The following is a 19,727-nucleotide window of genomic DNA, read 5'->3' on the forward strand; positions in this document are numbered from 1 at the left end:
TAATCACAACAATAAATGAATTGAATTAAATCAACAGCAGGTGATTAACCAGTCTTGAACACAATCTTCTGGGAAACCAGCCTGGAAAGAACTTGTGCAAAAGTTGTGCTACTAGCCAGAACAGAATCACCTTCTACCAGACTGGACTGGGAAGAGATGAAAGGGCAAGCCCAAGAGCAGGCACACAAGTATACAGGAGTGGTGTATGAGCATCGGGAGAGATACCAAGGTTTTTAGGACACATTGAAGAATACTGCAAGAAGACCCAGCTCCAAATAACACCCTTCCAGAGTGACCTAAAATAATAATCAAAAAGCCTAGAGATTTAAAGAGTTTGCTGGCTCTGAGTAAGATGCCATTTCCATTTGGTGATTGTGCCTAACTCTGAGCTGCCGTTTCTTTGGGCATCCATTTGTCTTGCTGTTTTTGACTACCTGTCATGCGTGTCAATTTTGTCTGTGAGTAGGACATTTGCCTAGAAGTTGGTGGAAGCAGATGCACTGGAAACATTAGCCATATATGTTTTCTACACCATCACGTTTGTATAGAAGAATTACCAGAACTTTATGTGGATCTAACTAATCGCGGGTGGATCATTGAACTTTTCTGTTTATATTATATTCATTGGATAGTCATTATAAATATATGATTATACATTTCTTTTTTAATGTTTTAACACAGTATGAAATCACAGGTTTTTTTTTTTTTTTTTTTCACATATGGAGGTTTCGTTACTACCTGCTGCTTTGTTTATACACAGATTTTTATTAATATTTTGTTATTGCACTGTATATCATTTTATTTACATTCCAGGTTGCGCAAGTAGAACGGGTTTCTGAGATCCCCCTTTTTTCTTTTGTCACAACAATAAATTAATCTGTGAAAAATAAGTCTACCAAACAAATAGTTTTTAGTATATGTGTCCATATGTACCAAAATATACACTAACATCTTCTATAAAAATCTTCACTTGAAATGCTTGAGTGCTTCCATTAGTAAATCTCACATCCTGTGAACTAAATAATAAGGTCAAAAACACCATATGCTTCCTCCAGAACCCTCACATCCACTTAGAGGGTATACAGCTTATATAAGCAGACTCCTGGACATCTAAGCCATCCCTTAGGGACCACCTCCAACTCCGTACACTGGAGTCTCCCTTAGGACACTGATAGGTACTTTCCAGGATAACAGGAGAGCTGCTCCTTTAAGAATCCTCAATACTTCATAAGGCCAGATAGATGGTCTCAATATCAGGGCATCCTGATGAAGTCGTATGATCGTGTTGTCATGTGATCATAACGCGTAGGACAGGAGTGGAGACAGCTTTGGACTAGAAAAGACATGCAAGGAAGTCCAGTATTTGGTTTTGAAATGGTTTTAAAGGCTTTTTTGACATTTTAATTGTGAGTGTAATAACTTTAATAAAATGTGATGGTTTAAGTTATAATATACTATAGAGCCCTTTATCTATGCTTGTCAAATTGACAATACCATCTATCTGCCCGTATTGAGGATCCTTAAAGAAGCAGTGCCCCTGTTATCCTGGGAAGAACCTATCAGTGTCCTCAGGGAGACCCCAGTAGACAGAGGTGGAAGTGGTCCCTAATGGAGGGCTTAGACATCTGGGAATCTGCTTATCCACTTGCCGACCGCAATATGTATATATATCAGCCATAACCCCAATATTTTTTTTCAGCAGTTGGCTTTCTGATAAAAACAGTCTGAGCGTCTCATGAGCAGCTGGAACGCTGACATACGCAGTGGTAGCAGACGTTCCATCGATCGCCTGTGTTTACCGGGCTTACCGCTTTTACTGGCGCACTCGAGAAATAATCCAATGGTGTGGCCGGCTGCTCACAGAGGCAATAAAAGACTAAATTGTCTTTGATCTCCTCTATGGCCTTGGAGGACTGGAGCAACATTATGACATCACTTTCGGTCTAGGGTGGAAGTAAACATTTTTTTAAAGCAAAAAAATCATTTTTTTGTTCTTTTGCTTTTAAATGTAAAGGAGTGGTTTGGGGTCTTTTTGACTCCAGATCTCTTGATAAAGAGGACCTGTCATCCTTATTTCTATCACAATGGATGTTTACATTCCTTATAATAGGAATAAAAGTGATCAAAAAAACTTAAGGGACAGTGTAAAAATAAAATAAATAAGAAAGAAAAATAAAGCTCCCCATCCCTCCATACTCGTGTGCAGAAGAGAACGCATACATAGGTCACGCACGCATATGTAAACTGTGTTTGCACTACACATGTGAGGTATTGCCACAAACATTAGGGAGAGAGCAGTAATTCTAGTGCTAGACCTCCTCTTGATTCACATGGTAAGAGATTTACTAATGAAAGCAATCAAGCACAAGTGGTTAATCTATGCTGGAAAAGGCTGAGAGCCCCAAACACACCAAGCAGGGTGTTAGTTCTTTCATGTGATTCTTTCCAAATACATATCAGCTAAAGCTTTGTAATTTTCAGAAAGATAGGCTGCAGGACACAGAAGCATGTGACAAAAACCCACAGTCCCACAAAGATAGTCCATACAATTTTAACTTAATGTGGCTACAATAAATATAATGTTAACGTCAATGTTAGTACAGTGTCAAAGTTTTTAGGGAAAAAATAGATCATTGGTACTAATTTTACTTTCTCTTTGGAACTTCTTTTAAATGTACAAACTATAAGAGCAATATTAATCCCACTACTAGTGTATTTAACAGTGTCTTTGTCAGAAATACATTTCAAAGCTACTGAATAAATTGTGAATTGATTCTGATTAACATATGGTTATGCATCACTTAAATGATATAGTTTACTTGGAAGTTTTTAAATGAATTGTCACAGCCTGAAATGTTAATCAATTTTATATTATTTTCAAAATCACTTTTCACCTGCCATGTGACAGCAGAAAGATTTCCATTTTTCATCTACGTTTGATATTTAAACAGTGATTAATCATTTTACACTACACTGCAGCCTCTGCAAAATTCTAATGATCTATTGTTCTAAATTAAGTCTGCTAATTCTCATTTAAAATTCTCGAGTCACAGAATGTACACTCATAGCTACATAGTACAATAAATAGTACAATAAATAGTTATGTCTGCAAGTATTGCACACATTAGTTTGAAATGTGGAGCTTTATTATGAAAATTGGTAAAGAATTACAGTAAGCAGATTTTATAGCCTGAGTATTAGTGTAGGTCCAACTTTTTTAACAGATGTGCTTAACTATAATTTATATAAAATATACTGCAGGCTCTTTATATACTTTTTTAATATTTGCTTCTTGTTCTTGCAATTTTTGGAAGAAAACTGGTTTCACCTTCAGGGTTGCACTGCACTCAGCTGCAAGGGGAGCCCTCTCAGCACCTTGGCCTCCAACCGGACTCTTTAAAGTTATTTTTACAAGGGTCTGGCAGGTGACATCGAGATCACCAGATTCCCATTGCTAACAGGGGCTCTTTTAAAGAGATTTCAGTAACTTCATTTCCTGCTCTGTTGATAATTTGTTTGATATAGTGGAAGCTAAAATTCCAGTCAGTTTTCTTATTGGTATCTAGGACCCTGTTATAGATATTGCCTCACTTCCTATCTGGTGAAACCACTGTCAGCAAAATAATAAGTTAGGGGACATTTTGTTAATGGAGTCCCATATTGCAGACCTGACTGGGATTCTAATCTTTCCCCACACTGTGCAAAACTAAAACAAAAGTTTTGGCTGGGCATATACTTTAAAATCATCCTGCCCAAGCCTGCCCATGCCCAACCTTGAAGGACATTTCACTTTTGTTTTAAAAGTCAATATTGTACATTGCCTAGAACATTTATTGAATTAGTAATGTAAATGTTATACCTTGTTCCACACACTAAGATATTGAGAGGTCTGTCTACCTTTTTTATTTTTTTCACAATAAAGGTTTATTGAGTTATTCAAATAAAACATAACAGTGTACACTGTATGTATCATAAGCATATACAGTATGTATAAATTGCTATGATGGAACTAAAAGAAAAAAAAGAATATTTAAAGTGATCAGCAAATATACAATTACTGCAGATAAAAGGTCATATAAATTGTAATATAGATCTGAAGATTAACATAACAGGTGATAGATAAAGCATACTGTACATCATGCAAGGGGCATAAACCATTTGTTTTTCATAAAAGGAGAGTTCTCAGGTTTTAGCTAGTATTGTCTAACTAGACTTAGGAATTTGTGCTAGTCGGAATTAGTTAGCATATTTCTGTTTATAAATAGAAAGGAAGGTCTAGAGGTTAGGGTCAGTAAGGTTACGTTAAGGTTTCATTTAAATCAGGTAGTGATCGCTGTCTTTAGTGTAATACTTCTATTTGCTTAGGAAAGGATAATGGGGAGATTGGGATTTCAGGAGTCAGTTTGTTATCATTGGAGATAGCATACCAAGGTCTCCACATTTTGTGAAAGTGAGTGGTTGATTCTTTCTGCTAGAAAAAGAAAAAGGACAAAAATCACACTCCTTTAAATAAATGTGGCAAAAATATAAAGTGCTGAATAGAGTATGGCAGTGGTTCTCAACCTCAGTCCTCAAGTACCCCCAACAGGCCATGTTTTCAGATTTTCCTTTACTTTGCACAGCTGCTTTAAATCAATATTAATGGCATGGTATTGATAAGAGCTATTTTATCTAAGGGAAGTTCCAAAAGCATGGCCCATTGGGGGTACTTGAGGACTGAGGTTGAGAACCACTGGAGTAAGGTGACAACCATAACCATGCTACATTGGGGCAAAAAAGTGTTTAGTCAGCCACCAATTGTGCAAGTTCTCCCACTTAAAAAGATGAGAGAGGCCTGTAATTGTCATCATAGGTATACCTCAACTATGAGAAACAAAATGTGGAAACAAATCCAGACAATCACATTGTCTGATTTTTTAAAGAATTTATTTGCAAATTATGGTGGAAAATAAGTATTTGGTCAATATCAAAAGTTAATCTCAATACTTTGTTATATATCCTTTGTTGGCAATGACAGAGTTCAAACATTTTCTGTAAGTCTTCACAAGGTTGTCACACACTGTTGCTGGTATGTTGGCCCATTCCTCCATGCAGATCTCCTCTAGAGCAGTGATGTTTTGGGGCTGTCGCTGGGAAACATGGACTTTCAACTCCCTCCAAAGCTTTTCTTTGGGGTTGAGATCTGGAGACTGGCTAGGCCCCTCCAGGACCTTGAAATGCTTCTTATGAAGCCACTCCTTCATTGCCCAGGCGGTGTGTTTGGGATCATTGTCATGCTGAAAGACCCAGCCACATTTCATCTTCAATGCCCTTGCTGATGAGAGGAGGTTTGCACTCAAAATCTCACAATGCATGGCCCCATTCATTCTTTCATGTACATGGATCAGTCGTCCTGTTCCCTTTCCAGAGAAACAGCCCCAAAGCATGATGTTGCCACCCCCATGCTTCACAGTAGGTATGGTGTTTTTTGTTTGCAACTCAGCATTCTCTCTCCTCCAAACATGACGAGTTGTGTTTCTACCAAACAGTTCTACTTTGGTTTCATCTGACCATATGACATTCTCCCAATCCTCTTCTGGATCATCCAAATGCTCTCTAGCAAACCTCAGACGGGCCCGGACATGTACTGGCTTAAGCAGGGGAACACGTCTGGCACTGCAGGATCTGAGTCCCTGGCGGTGTAGTATGTTACTGATGGTAGCTTTTGTTACGTTGGTCCCAGCTCTCTGTGTGGTTCTGGGACTTTTGCTCACCGTTCTTGTGATCATTTTGACCCCACGGGGTGAGATCTTGCGTGGAGCCCCAGATCGAGGGAGATTATCAGTAGTCTTGTATGTCTTCCATTTTCTAATTATTGCTCCCACAGTTTATTTCTTCACACCAAGCTGCTTTCCTATTGCAGATTCAGTCCTCCCAGCCTGGTGCAGGTCTACAATTTTGTTTCTGGTGTCCTTCGACGGCTCTTTGGTCTTCACCATAGTGGAGTTTGGAGTGTGACTGTTTGAGGTTGTGGACAGGTGTCTTATACTGATAACAAGTTCAAACAGGTGCCATTAATACAGGTAATGATTGGAGGACAGAGGAGCCTCTTAAAGAAGAAGATACAGGTTTGTGAGAGCCAGAAATCTTGCTTGTTTGTAGGTAACCAAATACTTATTTTCCACCATAATTTGCAAATAAATTCTTTCAAAAATCAGACAATGTGATTGTCTGGATTTGTTTCCACATTTTGTCTCTCATGGTATAGGTATACCTATGATGATAATTACAGGCCTCTCTCATCTTTTTAAGCGGGAGAACTTGCACAATTGGTGGCTGACTAAATACTTTTTTTGCCCCACTGTATGTGATGATGAACAACATACAATTTCACTTTATTAATTGTATGTTGTTCATCATTACATAGCATGGTTGTGGTTGTCACCTTACTCTATCCAGCACTTTATATTTTTGGCACATTTATTTAACCACCTCCCACCAACCGTATAGGGAAATGACAGCTGAGGGGTGGTTCTATTGCTCTGTGATGACATTGTATGATGCCGTCCCACTTTCATCACACTTGCGCACCCATTTTGTTGCAGCAAATATTTTCAAAGTTTGTGAGAGGTCTTGCCAGCAAAGTCTTGTGTTTATTGTTTTTTTTAGGAAGTGAAGTTGTATATACAGCCAGTAATTAAGAGGAATTTTTTGTATTCTGCTTGTGAGGTTTCAAAAGATTTTAATTTCTCTTTATAAAAATAGTGAAAGGCAAGTAAAGGTATTCTGCTGTTTATGTGGGGGACAGCCTTATTTTGAAGACTAGGAGGAAAATGTAGGTTGTTTGCCAGTGCCGATATGGGTTGAAAACAGTTTGTGGGTGGATGAGACTTTGTGGACATTATTAAATTTTGTGTTAATTAATGAGTGTTTTTGATGGTTTTGGAAGTTTGAAGGTTCTGTCCAGGGGAGGAACTGTAAAGGTAGATGGGTCCAGGAACGTTCCAGGTTTACCCAATCTTTGTTATTAGAGTGGCAGTCCCAGTCAATGATTCTAGTCAGGTGTATCACTTAATAATATTTGTTGAAGTCAGATGGACCTATTCCTTCTTTTGCTTTGGGTAGTGTAAGCATTTTAAATTGGATACGCATTTTTTATGTGCCCATACAAGGTTGCATTGCATATTCAACAATTTTTTTAAAGAAGATGGGTGGAACAAAACAGGAGAACTGTTTTGTATTCCATAAGCTTAGATCTTTTTCTATTCCATTTAATAGTGGTTAGAAATTTTGTTTGAATAGGGATTCTAGTTTTGGTTAGGTTAATGCCAAGGTTTAGAGTTTTCTGTTCCAATTTGAACAGGTAGTTTTCTTTTGTCAATTGTTCCTTTTCTTTAGGAAGTGTTAAATTGGCCTCAGATGTGTTGTACTTTAGTTAGAAAGATAACTGAACAGTTGGAAAGTTTTAGTTACATTTTTAGCAAATCATCTGCATACACCACTGATTTATATTCTCTTTCTTCTATTTGGAAACCATATATCAAACTTTGTAGGTTGATAGACCTATTCGGGGAAAGAGAAACAGTAAAGTGATAGGGGGCATTCCTGTCTAGTACAGTTATGTCATATATGTTAATCGGTTTGGAAAAGGTCTCGTTCACTTTTATTTTAACTTATGGATTGTGGTATAGGGATGTTATCAATGACATCATGTTGTTTCCCAGACCAGTGTGTACAGGTAGTGAACATATTAACCCATGCTACTCTATCGAAGGCCTTTTCCACATCAGTTGATAACAGAAGGTCTTCAATTTTTGTTAGATGGGCTCTATATATCATATTCAAGGCTTTGATTATGTTGTCTCTGGCCTCTCGACCTGGTATCAATCCTTGAACCACCCCCCATGTTGAAGGCATGACCTGGTATGGTTTAGAAGGGGGGTACTCGCTCTCTGCATGCCTAGATAAGGGTCTACTAAGAATTTTGGGGGGGGCACAACTTTTTTCTCTTTCTCTTTCCCCAGTCATAGCATCCCCCATACAGTTAGCAAGCACTCCCTAGGAGCACACATAACCCTTTGATCACTGTATTGGTGTTACTGGTCCCCAAAAAGTCTCACTTAGTGTCCGATTTGTCTTCCGCAATGTTGCAGCCCCACCAAAAATCACTAATCGCCACCATTACTAGTAAAATAAAATAAAAATCCATAAATCTATCCCATAGTTTGTAGACGCTATACATTTTGCGCAAACCAATCAATATACGCTTATTGATTTTTTTACCAAAAATATGTAGCAGAATACGTATTGGCCTAAATTGATGAATACATTTGATTTTTTTACATTTTTTATTGAGTATGTTTTATAGCAGAAAGTAAAAAATATTGTTTTTTTCAATTGTCAGTTAAAGCGACGCAGTGTGGTATCACAAAAATGGACTGGTAATGAAGGGGGGTAAACCTTCCGGGGCTTAAGTGGTTAAATGTGCTTTGACTTTTTTTTTTTTTTCTTTAAAAATGTCATTTTTGTTGCAGCATGTTCTCTACATCCTTCAGTGGCGCCACTTTACAGGCAAACTAAGGGGACCCCCCCAGGCACTATATTTAAAGGAATTTTTCATTTTTATTGTTTCACTTAAAGTGGGGTTCCCACTTCAACACCGGCCGAATGCCTGCTCTGCGCTTTGACATTTTTCATATAGGTAAGGGGCATGGCCAGCAGGCTACATCACCCAGTGGATAGCCCCCTTCTGACATCACAGACTGGTGCATGCTGGGTCTGTGATGGCACAAGGGGTGGGGCCACATTGTGATGTATCCAGGTGATCCAGCCCCTTACTTATATAAGAAATGTCAAAGCGCAGAGGAGGCATTTGGCAAGAGGCCTCCCAGGAGGTGAAGCTTTTTATTTTATTTTCGGGTTGGTGGGCGGCGTTATTGACTATGGATTTATATTGAGGGACACTTTTTTATTTTTTAATAAAGGATTTGTCAAAAACTTGTTTCTTGTGTTTATTACGTTTGACACTTTTTTGGTGAATGGGCAGGGGTACTATGTACCCGATACTCATTCACATGGGGGTGGGATCTGAGTCCTCCTTGCTGGGTTGTTGGTTCAGAAGGGGGTCCACTTGCATGTCCGGATAAGAGTCTGGTATGGATTTTGGCAGATCCCACACCTTTTTGTTTATTTTGGTTTAGGGTTCCCCTTAAAATCCATACTAGACCAAAAGGGCCTGGTATGGACTGGGGCAGGACCCCACACCATTTTTTCTTTTTTTTTTTATTGCCAGGAAATGCCAGCATTCTTTCCTTCACATTCATCTGTCAGTGGGGAAGCCAGCTGACAGATAATGACTCATTGTTGTTAAGGACGCGGGCAGGCTGCAGCTTAACAACCAGCTATTTCTTCACAGAATTGGTCGATTTTTGACTGATTCAAATTTTAATTGTTCTAAAAAGTTGTAATTCATTAGAAAACAAATAAACAAAACAAATTTTAATGGATTTCAACAACATTTGATACTATGCGCTACTATTTAATTCGGAGATTCGGATAAAACCAAATTCCCCAATGACCAAAAAATGTTCCTAATTTGTACTCAGACCAAAATGCACATGTCAATATTGCCAAGAAGCGAGGCATTTAGTCTCTAGATGAATGCGTGAGGGTTTTTTTTTTTTGGGGGGGGATAAAAGAAATTTAAATGGGAGCATGGTCTGAAAAAGATATACCTATTTCAGCTCCAGTTAAATTAGGGAGATCCCCCTGGGTAATGAAAAAATGGTCAATTCTTGTGTATCATTCATGTGGGGCAGAATAGGAAGTGTGGTCATTGTCTGTTGGATGGACAGTTTTCCAAGTGTCTACTGGGGTTAATGATTGTAATAAAGATTTCACTTTCTTGAGTATTTTATATGCAACACATGTTTTTCCTGATGAGCTGTCTTGTGTAGAGTTTAGGGTAATGTTAAAATCTCCTCCTAATATCATGCACCCATTTCATTGCAAACCATTTGAATTTGTCCATGATGTTCTGGCAGAATGATATGTGGGCTTTGTTGGGAAAGTACACCTTTGCTAATGTCACAGGTTTACCATTTAAAGTTGCTTTAAAGAAAATATATCTTCCCTCTGGATCTACTGTATATGTTGTTGTGATAAGGAAAAAGTTACATGTTTACTTAGGAGAATGGAAACTCTTTTAGTTTTTGCATTCAGATTAGTAGCATGATAAGCTTTATTGAAAAAAATGTTAGTAAGGCATGGAATTTGAAGGCCTTTAAAATGCGTTTCATGTAAAAATACTATTTGAGATTTATTTTTTTATTTTTTTAAATTCACTCAATAATTTAGACCTTTTTTTCTGGTGTATTTAATCCATTTATGTTATGAGATATGTATATAGTAGGATTTTTCCCCAGCCTAGAGTATGCCATGGTTGTAGGAAGTAAGAAAAAAGTAGAAAAGAGGGAAGTTAGTGGGTTCGTAGGTAGGAAAAAAAAAAGGGGGGAGAGGTTGAGGGACAGGAATAGGTAAGTTAAGTATGTTTATTTACCACGTCTGTGGTTAATCCTCCACAGAGAAAGTCACTGAATTTAAGAAGTTACACTACTAATAATGGTTTGGAACTGCTGGTTTATACACATAAAACAGAACTGATTACTTATAGCACAGCTACAACCTTTTGATTCATCATAAAAAGCCATTTTAAAATATCTGATAATGTGTAAGGTGACGTTATCATGCATGTCAACACTTCAGTTATTCAAAATGTAAAGGTTTATGACATTTACTTCCATTAGTCTGCAAATTTACTGCCTTTCTATAAATGAGACCACTTTAATGTTTTGATTGCCTCTCTAAATATCTTGTTATGCCAAGAAAAATCTCAGGATGAGCATCTTTAAAAGTAGCAAGAAATTAGTTCACTGCAATAGTTTGAAAAAACTTCTTCAAAGCCTTTCAGTTCAAACAAAAAGAGAAACCTAGTTTGACAAGCAGTTTCTAATTATAACTTGCACATCATTTAATTTATCAGGCAATGACACAAGCGACGAAAATGTACTGCAGCTACAGGAAAACTTTAAAAATATTTCCATATACTGATATGATAAGACACAAGATTAAAAATTCAAGATTTTGCTCTAATTTTCATTTACCTAATCCACAATTGTGCCAATAAAATACATTAAGATACTTGTTTCAAAGAGACCTAATTTTGCTGATCTCATTACAAAAAAGACATACTGACTGTAAAAACTTTGACTATTTAGTTTCCAGGCAGAAAAAAAGGAAAACTTATAAAAATATTCATGGATCTAAAGTTCAACCCGTTTTTTAGTTTATTAACAGTCAGCAGCTACAAAAAGCATAGCTGCTGACTTTTAATAAATCGTCACTTACCTGTCCCACGGTCCAGCGATGCAGCCTCCTGGAGCCTCGCTCCTCTCCCCCTCCTCTCCTCGGCGCCTCCATTGATACTGTGAGAACCCGGCCATGAAGCCGTAAGCTGTGCATGAGTCACGCTACGCTCTGCTATTGGCCAGCCGATCTTCTGGGACCTGTGTTGTGTTCCAGAAGATCGCTAGCAGGGAGGGGCAGCCTAGGGCGAGTGGAGGGGTCGCCCGGGTGGCTGAGAACAGGAAGGAGGAAGTGGGACAGGAAGTCCCACTAAAAAGAGGGTACACACTCCCCCCCAAAAAATGACATGCCAAATGTGGCATATCAGGGGGCAAGGAGTGCTTAAAGCGGAAGTTCCACTTTTGGGTGGAACTCCGCTTTAAGCATTGATATACCAGCATATAAATTGTATGCTCTAATAAGTGCACCTAAAGACAAAACTTTTTTTTTTGTGAAAGTGTCTCTCCTGGAGTGATTACCCATCTCTGTGCATCTTGGTGTCCATTGTCCCATACAGCAGGTGATGGCCAAAATCTTTCAATAGCAACAGATGTTCTGGTGACAACTGGTGAGATTTTGTTTCACTTTGGAGAGAGTTTCTCACTGCCTTGGTGTGAATGGTCCCTTACTATCCTGGTCACACAACAGGAAATCAATTACAATTAGAGATGGGCCAAACACCCCCAGTTCCCCTTGCACCAGAACTCCCAAACGGAGAAAAAGTTTGGACCTGATTCCCCCTTTTGAAGGTTTATATACAAGTTATTGGCCATAAAAAGGGTATGGGGGCCCAGATACTGCCCAGAGGTAAATATACCAATGAAAAAAAAAACTTTTATAAAAGATTTACCCACTTCCTGACTAGGCCATTTTTGGGGATATGGCACTGTGTTGCTTTAACTGACAATTGCGCAGTCGTGCGATGCTGTAACCAAACTAAATTGACATCCTTTTTTCCTACAAATAAAGCTTTCTTTTGGTGGTATTTGATCACCTCTGTGGTTTTAATTTTTTGCACTAGAAACAAAAAAGAGTGAAATTTAAAAAAAAAAACAAAAAACAATATTTCTTTCTCGAACATCACGGGACACAGAGCCACAGTAATTACTGATGGGTTATATAGGGTATCACTGGTGATTGGACACTGGCACACCCTATCAGAAAGTTCAACCCCCTATATAATCCCTCCCCTTGCAGGGATACCTCAGTTTTTACGCCAGTGTCTTAGGTGATGGACGTGTAAAGATGTCCTGTGCTGAGCTCCAAGGGGAATATCCCATATCCTATACTGAGGCAAGCCAGGCGAACTGGATCCATTCCAAAGTGTCCTTTCGTGGCCAAATTGGATGGTACCCGGGCCTCGTGTACGAAGAAACAAGGTTTTACCTGTAACGCTTCTTTTTTTAGAGAGCTGGACCCCGCATATTAGAAAATGTTTTTTCTAGCCTAATTTCCAGCCGGGTGCTTTACAGGTCCAGAACTGCAGGATCCCCCTATTCGTAGGGGGCCCCAGTCTCTGACGGTTTTCCAAACAGAGCCCACCATGAGAGGTGAAGATTGGGTCTGTGTAACAGAACCCTGCGGCTGGATAAGGTAAGAGGAGATTCCACAGAATTTTTTAATTCTAGTAGGTTTTCTCCTTTAAGGTAAATGCATGCTATGCCTATTGTGACCACCGGGGGTTGCCAAGAGCACATACCTTCACATGCTGGATTGTCTGTCTCAGTGTTCATGCTGCACAGCGTCTCCGGCCGGCTCCAGGTAGGATGGGATGGGGGGATTTCTCATGCATGAATGTTCCCCCCAGGCTAGGGGGAGGCCACAGGGGTCTGAAGAGCGGTTATACACCGCTCGAGCACCGCTGCCGCTGCCGCCGCTATTGCCGCCATTGCCGCCATTACACAGGCCCCATCACTACCGGCCTCTCTCCTGCCTCCCCCTCCCCCAGCCTTCCTCCATATTATTTCCAGAGGGTCGGCCAGCGCGGGAAGCGCTTGTTTTTTTGAAATTTGAGGGGGGGGGCGGGGCATCAGCACAGGTGCTTAGACACCCACTCAGGCCAGCTGCAGGCTATTTAAAAGCACTCTGTACAGGTGCACACAGCCTTTGAAGGGACACAGAGCTGACGGTCGCATGCAAGGTGGGACACAGGCATTCTCCTAGGCAGCATTTACTAAGGTAACACCAGACTGGGCATTTGGTAGCAGGGCTTTTAGCCGGACTACATCACTCAGCAGTCAGTGTTCATTTTGTGATACCTCCACCTTGTTGCTTTGCACTATGGGTAGAAGAGGTTCAAACACCCCAAAAACCAGAGACTCTAGGGGATCTCGGTCGGGTTCTGAGGACCCCCTTTCTGCAGCATCCTCCCCCCCTGAGGGGCCAGGGATGGCTAGCCAGGGGGAGCCATTGGGGTCAGGGGCTATACCTGCCTCCGGCACTTCAGCCCCTGTATACATTACACAGGAGGTTTTTTCCTCAACCATTAGTGGTTTAGAGGAAAGATTAATGGCCGTGATTACAGCTTCACTCAGTGGAAGAAAATGCACTAGGCCTTCCTCTGTTTTCCCAAGACCCTCAGGAAGAGGAGCCCTGGGATAAGGGAGACAAATCTCTTTCAGAGGATCAGGATGGGACAGATAATTCCTCTTCAGAGGAATCAGGTGGAGAGGGACCCTCTGCGACTTCTCAGGAGGAGAAAGTCTTAGTGCAGATCCTTACTGGATTGGTCCGCTCCACATTCAGGTTGCCCGTATCTGAATCAGTTAAAGAACCCTCTTCTTCTTTGGGGTCACTGAAGCCTCCTCAAACAGCACATGCTTTTCCTGTTCATAGTTTACTTGAAAAGCTCATTTATTCTGAGTGGGATCACCCAGACAAACGTTTTTTTCCGCCGAAAAAGTTTTCAACACTTTATCCGATGGAAGAAAAGTTTATCAAAATGTGGGGAATACCGGCTATTGATGCCGCCATTTATTCCTTAAATAATAGTCTGACTTGTCCTGTAGACAATGCTCAGATGCTCAGGGATCCTGTAGATAAAAAGATGGAATCCCTATTGAAGGATGTTTTTTCCTTGGCAGGTTCAGTGGCTCAACCTGCAGTTGCAGTGATTGGAGTCTGTCAATACTTAAGAGACCATGTTAAGCAGGTTATCAAAGTATTACCTGAACAGCAGGCCCAGGGGTTGGCTAACCTTCCTGCGGCCTTATGTTACATTGTTAACACCATCAGGGATTCTATCGTGCAAACCTCTCGTCTTTCACTGGGGTTGGTGCATATATGTAGAATCCTATGGTTGAAAAATTGGTCAGCCGAAGCACCATGTAAGAAGCTTCTGGCTTGGTTTCCGTTTCGTGGTGCAAGGTTGTTTGGAGAAGACTTGGATGACTATATCAAGAAAATCTCTGGTGGGAAAAGTATTCTCTTACCTGTCAAGAAGAAGAGTAAGCGTCCCTCTTTCAAACGGACTCTTTCCCCAGCGCCAGGGGCTTCAGCCTCCAGGCAGTCTCGACGGCCTCCTCTGTCTGGGTTCAGAAACAAGAGTCAGCCCCAGGAACAAAAGAAGTCCTGGGGGAAGAAGCCTACTAGGCAAAACACTAAGACCTCTTCATGAAGGGGCGCCCCCACTCGCTCGAGTGTGAGGAAGACTGCGACAGTTCTCAGAGCTCTGGCAGGAGGACTTCCAGGACAGATGGGTAATCTTTACAGTAACCTTAGGGTACAAGCTGGAGTTTCAGGAATTTCCCTCTCCTCGGTTCCTCAGATCAAGTGTTCCCAGAGACCCAGAGAAGAAGCAGTCACTCCTAGCGTTAGAGCGACTTTTGTCGCAGGAGGTCATTATGATGGTTCCCGCAAAGGACCAGGGATTGGGCTTCTATTCCAACCTTTTTACAGTCCAGAAACCAAATGGGGATGTCAGACCCATTCTGGATTTAAGGGATCTGATTCCGCATGGAATCAATTCAGACAGTAGTCTCCACCCTGCAGGGAGGAGAATTTCTGGCATCAATAGACATCAGAGATGCATATCTGCATGTGCCCATTTTTCCTGCTCATCAGAAGTTTCTGCGCTTCGAGATAGGAGGGCGCCATTTCTAGTTTGTGGCTCTGCCTTTTGGGATAGCCACTGCACCTCGAGTGTTCACAAAGGTCTTGGCCCCTCCTCTGGCCAGATTAAGGGCTCAGGGTATAGCTGTCGTAGCATACCTAGACGACCTGCTACTGATAGACCGGTCGGTAGCCGCCTTGAACGGGAACTTGAGAACCACAGTCAAGTATCAGGAACACCTAGGTTGGATCCTCAACCTAGAAAAATCTTTCCTAAAACCAGTAAGAAGACTGGAGTATTTAGGTCTGATCATAGATACAAGCCAGGAGAAAGTATTTCTACCTCAGGCAAAGATCATTGCTTTAAGGGAGCTGATTCTGGCAGTCAGGACCAAGAAGGGTCCTTCTGTCTGCCTTTGTATGAGGCTGCTAGGGAAGATGGTGTTTTCATTCGAAGCAGTTCCTTATGCTCAGTTCCATTCAAGACTACTGCAACACAGTATTCTGTCAGCCTGGAACAAGAAGGTTCAGGCATTAGACTTTCCGATGCACCTGTCGCATGCGGTGCGTCAGAGCCTCAATTGGTGGCTCATACCCAAAATCCTGCAGAAGGGGAAATCCTTTCTACCGGTTACCTGGACGGTGGTAACAACAGATGCCAGTCTGTCAGGTTGGGGAGCAGTTCTGGAACAGTCTGCGGTTCAGGGGGTATGGTCCAAGACAGAGAGGACCTTACCCATCAACATTCTGGAGATCCGGGCAGTATACCTAGCCCTAAAAGCCTGGACTATCAGGCTACAGGGTTGCCCGGTCAGGATCCAGTCGACAATGCCACAGCAGTGGCTTATGTCAATCATCAGGGAGGCACCCAGAGCTGAGCTGCTCAAAAGGAGGTGAACCAGATCTTAGTCTGGGCAGAGATGCATGTGCCATGCATATCGGCAGTTTTCATTCCAGGGATAGAGAACTGGCAGGCGGACTATCTAAGTCACCAGCAGTTACTTCCAGGGGAATGGTCTCTGCATCCCAACGTTTTTGGGGCCATATGCAAAAGATGGGGAGTTCCAGATGTAGATCTCTTTGCATCCCGATTCGACAAAAAGATAGACAGATTTGTGGCAAGGACGAAAGATCCTCTTGCATGCTGGACGGATGCGTTGGTGATTCCATGGCATCGGTTCTCACTGATTTATGCATTCCCGCCTATTCTGCTACTGCTGCGACTCCTTCGCAGGATCAGGCAGGAAAGGAAGTCAGTACTTCTGGTGGCCCCCGCTTGGCCCAGAAGGATGTGGTATGCGGAAATAGTAGGGATAACGGTGGGTTTCCCGTGGATACTACCGGTACACCCAGACCTGTTATCTCAAGGTCCAGTGTTCCATCCTGCCTTACAAACGCTAAATTTGACGGTTTGGCTATTGAGACCCACGTTCTGAAGAGTCGTGGGCTTTCAGGTCCTGTGATATCTACCTTGATCAATGCAAGGAAGCCAGCTTCCAGAATGATTTATCATAGAGTCTGGAAAGCTTATGTAGCCTGGTGTGAATCCAGGGGTTGGCATCCCAGGAAATATGTGATAGGTAGAATTCTTGATTTTCTACAATTGGGTTTAGAGATGAAGCTGGCCTTGAGTACCATCAAGGGCCAGGTCTCGTCCTTATCAATATCATTTCAATGGCCACTTGCTTCGCATTCTTTGGTCCGAAACTTTATACAGGGGGTGACGCGTCTTAATCCTCCGGTTAGGGAACCCCTAAACCCCTGGGACTTGAACTTGGTCCTGGCTGTGTTACAGAAACAGCCTTTTGAACCAATAAGTCAGATTCCTTTGGTCTTATGGACAAGGAAGTTAATTTTTCTGGTAGCCATCTCTTCTGCTAGAAGAGTTTCAAAATTAGCAGCCCTTTCCTCTAAGGAGCCTTATTTGATTGTTCACAAGGATAGAGTGGTACTGCGCCCTCATCCTAGTTTTTTACCAAAGGTGGTTTCTGATTTTCATTTAAACCAAGACATTGTTCTGCCTTCCTTTTTTCCAGATCCCCGTTCTCCGGAAGAGAGATCACTACATTCGTTGGATGTAGTAAGAGCAGTCAGGGCCTATCTCGAGGCAACTGCTCAGATTCGCAAAACGGATGTTTTGTTTGTGCTGCCAGAGGGTCCCAATAGAGGACAGGCAGCGTCAAAAGCTACCATTTCTAAATGGATTCATCAGTTGATTATTCAGGCTTACGGTATGAAACAGAAGATTCCTCCGTTTCAGATCAGGGCACATTCCACAAGGGCTCTTGGTGCTTCTTGGGCAGTGCATCACCAGGCCTCTATGGCTCAAATCTGTAAGGCCGCAACCTGGTCTTCAGGACATACATTCACCAGATTCTATCAGGTGGATGTGAGAAGGCATAAGGATATCGCCTTTGGGCGTAGTGTGCTGCAGGCAGCGGTACAGGGTCCTCAGGTCTGATTGCACCCTACTTGGTCATGGTTCCCCCCCTCAGATAGCATTGCTCTGGGACATCCCATCAGTAATTACTGTGGCTCTGTGTCCGTGATGTTCGAGAAAGAAAATAGGATTTTTTAAGACAGCTTACCTGTAAAATCCTTTTCTTTCGATGGACATCACGGGACACAGAGGTCCCGCCCCTCTTCTAATACACTATATTGCTTGGCTACAAAACTGAGTTATCCCTGCAAGGGGAGGGATTATATAGGGGGTTGAACTTTCTGATAGGGTGTGCCAGTGTCCAATCACCAGTGATACCCTATATAACCCATCAGTAATTACTGTGGCTCTGTGTCCCGTGATGTTCATCAAAAGAAAGGGATTTTACAGGTAAGCTGTCTTAAAAAATCCTATTTTTTTTACTTTTTTCTATAAATATCCAAATAAATGAATAAAAAAACACATTTCTTTATCAGTTTAGGCCAAAATGTATTCTTCTACATATTTTATTTTATTTTATACAAGTGTATTGATTGGTTTGCGCAAAAGTTATAGCGTCTGCAAAATAGGGGATATATTTCTGGCATTTTTATTTATTATATATTTTTATTTTTACTAGTAATAGCGGTGATCAGTGATTTTTAGTGGGACTATGACATTGCAGTGGACAGATCGGACACTTTTGACACTTTTTGGGAACCAGGGACATTTATACAGCGATCAGAGCTACACATATCCACTGATTACTGTATAAATGTCACTGGCAGGGAAGGGGTTAACACTAGGGGGCAATCAAGGGGTTAAGTGTTCCCTAGGGAGGTGTTTCTAACTGTGGGGGGAGTTGCCTGGGAGTAGTTCTTGATCACTAGGAACAGTAGATCTCTTTCTACTTTCCTGACAGAACGGAATCTGTCTGTTTACATTGACAGATCCCTGTTCTGGCTCTCTGAGGTGTGATCGCGGGTCTCCTGTGGACATCACGGGTGGCAGCCATGTGCATCAGCTCCAGAATTGCGCCATGGGTGCACACACATTCCCCTATAGCCCTTAAAGTGGCCACCCTACAGCTTCGGCGATTCGCGCAGGGGAGCAAACCTGCCGCCATATAACGACAGTGGCTGGTTGGCAAGTAACTAATGATGCCTAAAGTGAAACAATGAAAATAAAAAATTCCTTTAAATATAGTGCCTGGGGGGTCCCCTTAGTCTGCCTATAAGGTGGGGCATCTGTTCCATGTATAAAACCTACTGCAGCAAAACTGAAATATCCAGCAATACAATACCAATGCCGGCAATAGAAAAATGTGAAAAAAATGGCTTGGGCCCCCCATTCTATAACCGGTCCATTGGGTCTGGTATGGATTTTAAGAGGAACCCCATGCCAAAGTAAAAAAAACTGAATGCCCCCCCACCAAATCCATACCACACCCTTACATGAGCATGCAGCACAGCAGGTCAGGAAAGGGGGGACAAGTGAGCTCCCCCCTCTTGAACCATACCAGGACACATGCCCTCAACATCGGGGTAATTTGAGGCAGGGGGGCCCCATCCCAAAGCACCTTGTCCCCATGTTGATGGGGACAAGGTGTCTTCCCAACAATCCTGGGCTGTGGTTGTGGGGTTCTGCAGGCAGGGGGCTTATCACAATCTGGAAGACCCTTTAACAAGGGGGCCTTCAGATCCTGGCCCCAATGTGAATGAGTAAGGGGCACCTCCCCCTTGTAACAGTAATAAGAAGAGGCGGCAAAACTGTAATCCTTGAAGTGTCGTTTATTGGTACATCAGAGTGACAATAGAACAATAAAGCAGAAGCGTTTTGGCAATAGACTTAGTCGTAGCAGGTCAGGAATGTCACA

The sequence above is a fragment of the Aquarana catesbeiana genome, linkage group LG09 (assembly GCF_042186555.1).
Source record: "Aquarana catesbeiana isolate 2022-GZ linkage group LG09, ASM4218655v1, whole genome shotgun sequence".
Lineage (NCBI taxonomy): Eukaryota > Metazoa > Chordata > Amphibia > Anura > Ranidae > Aquarana > Aquarana catesbeiana.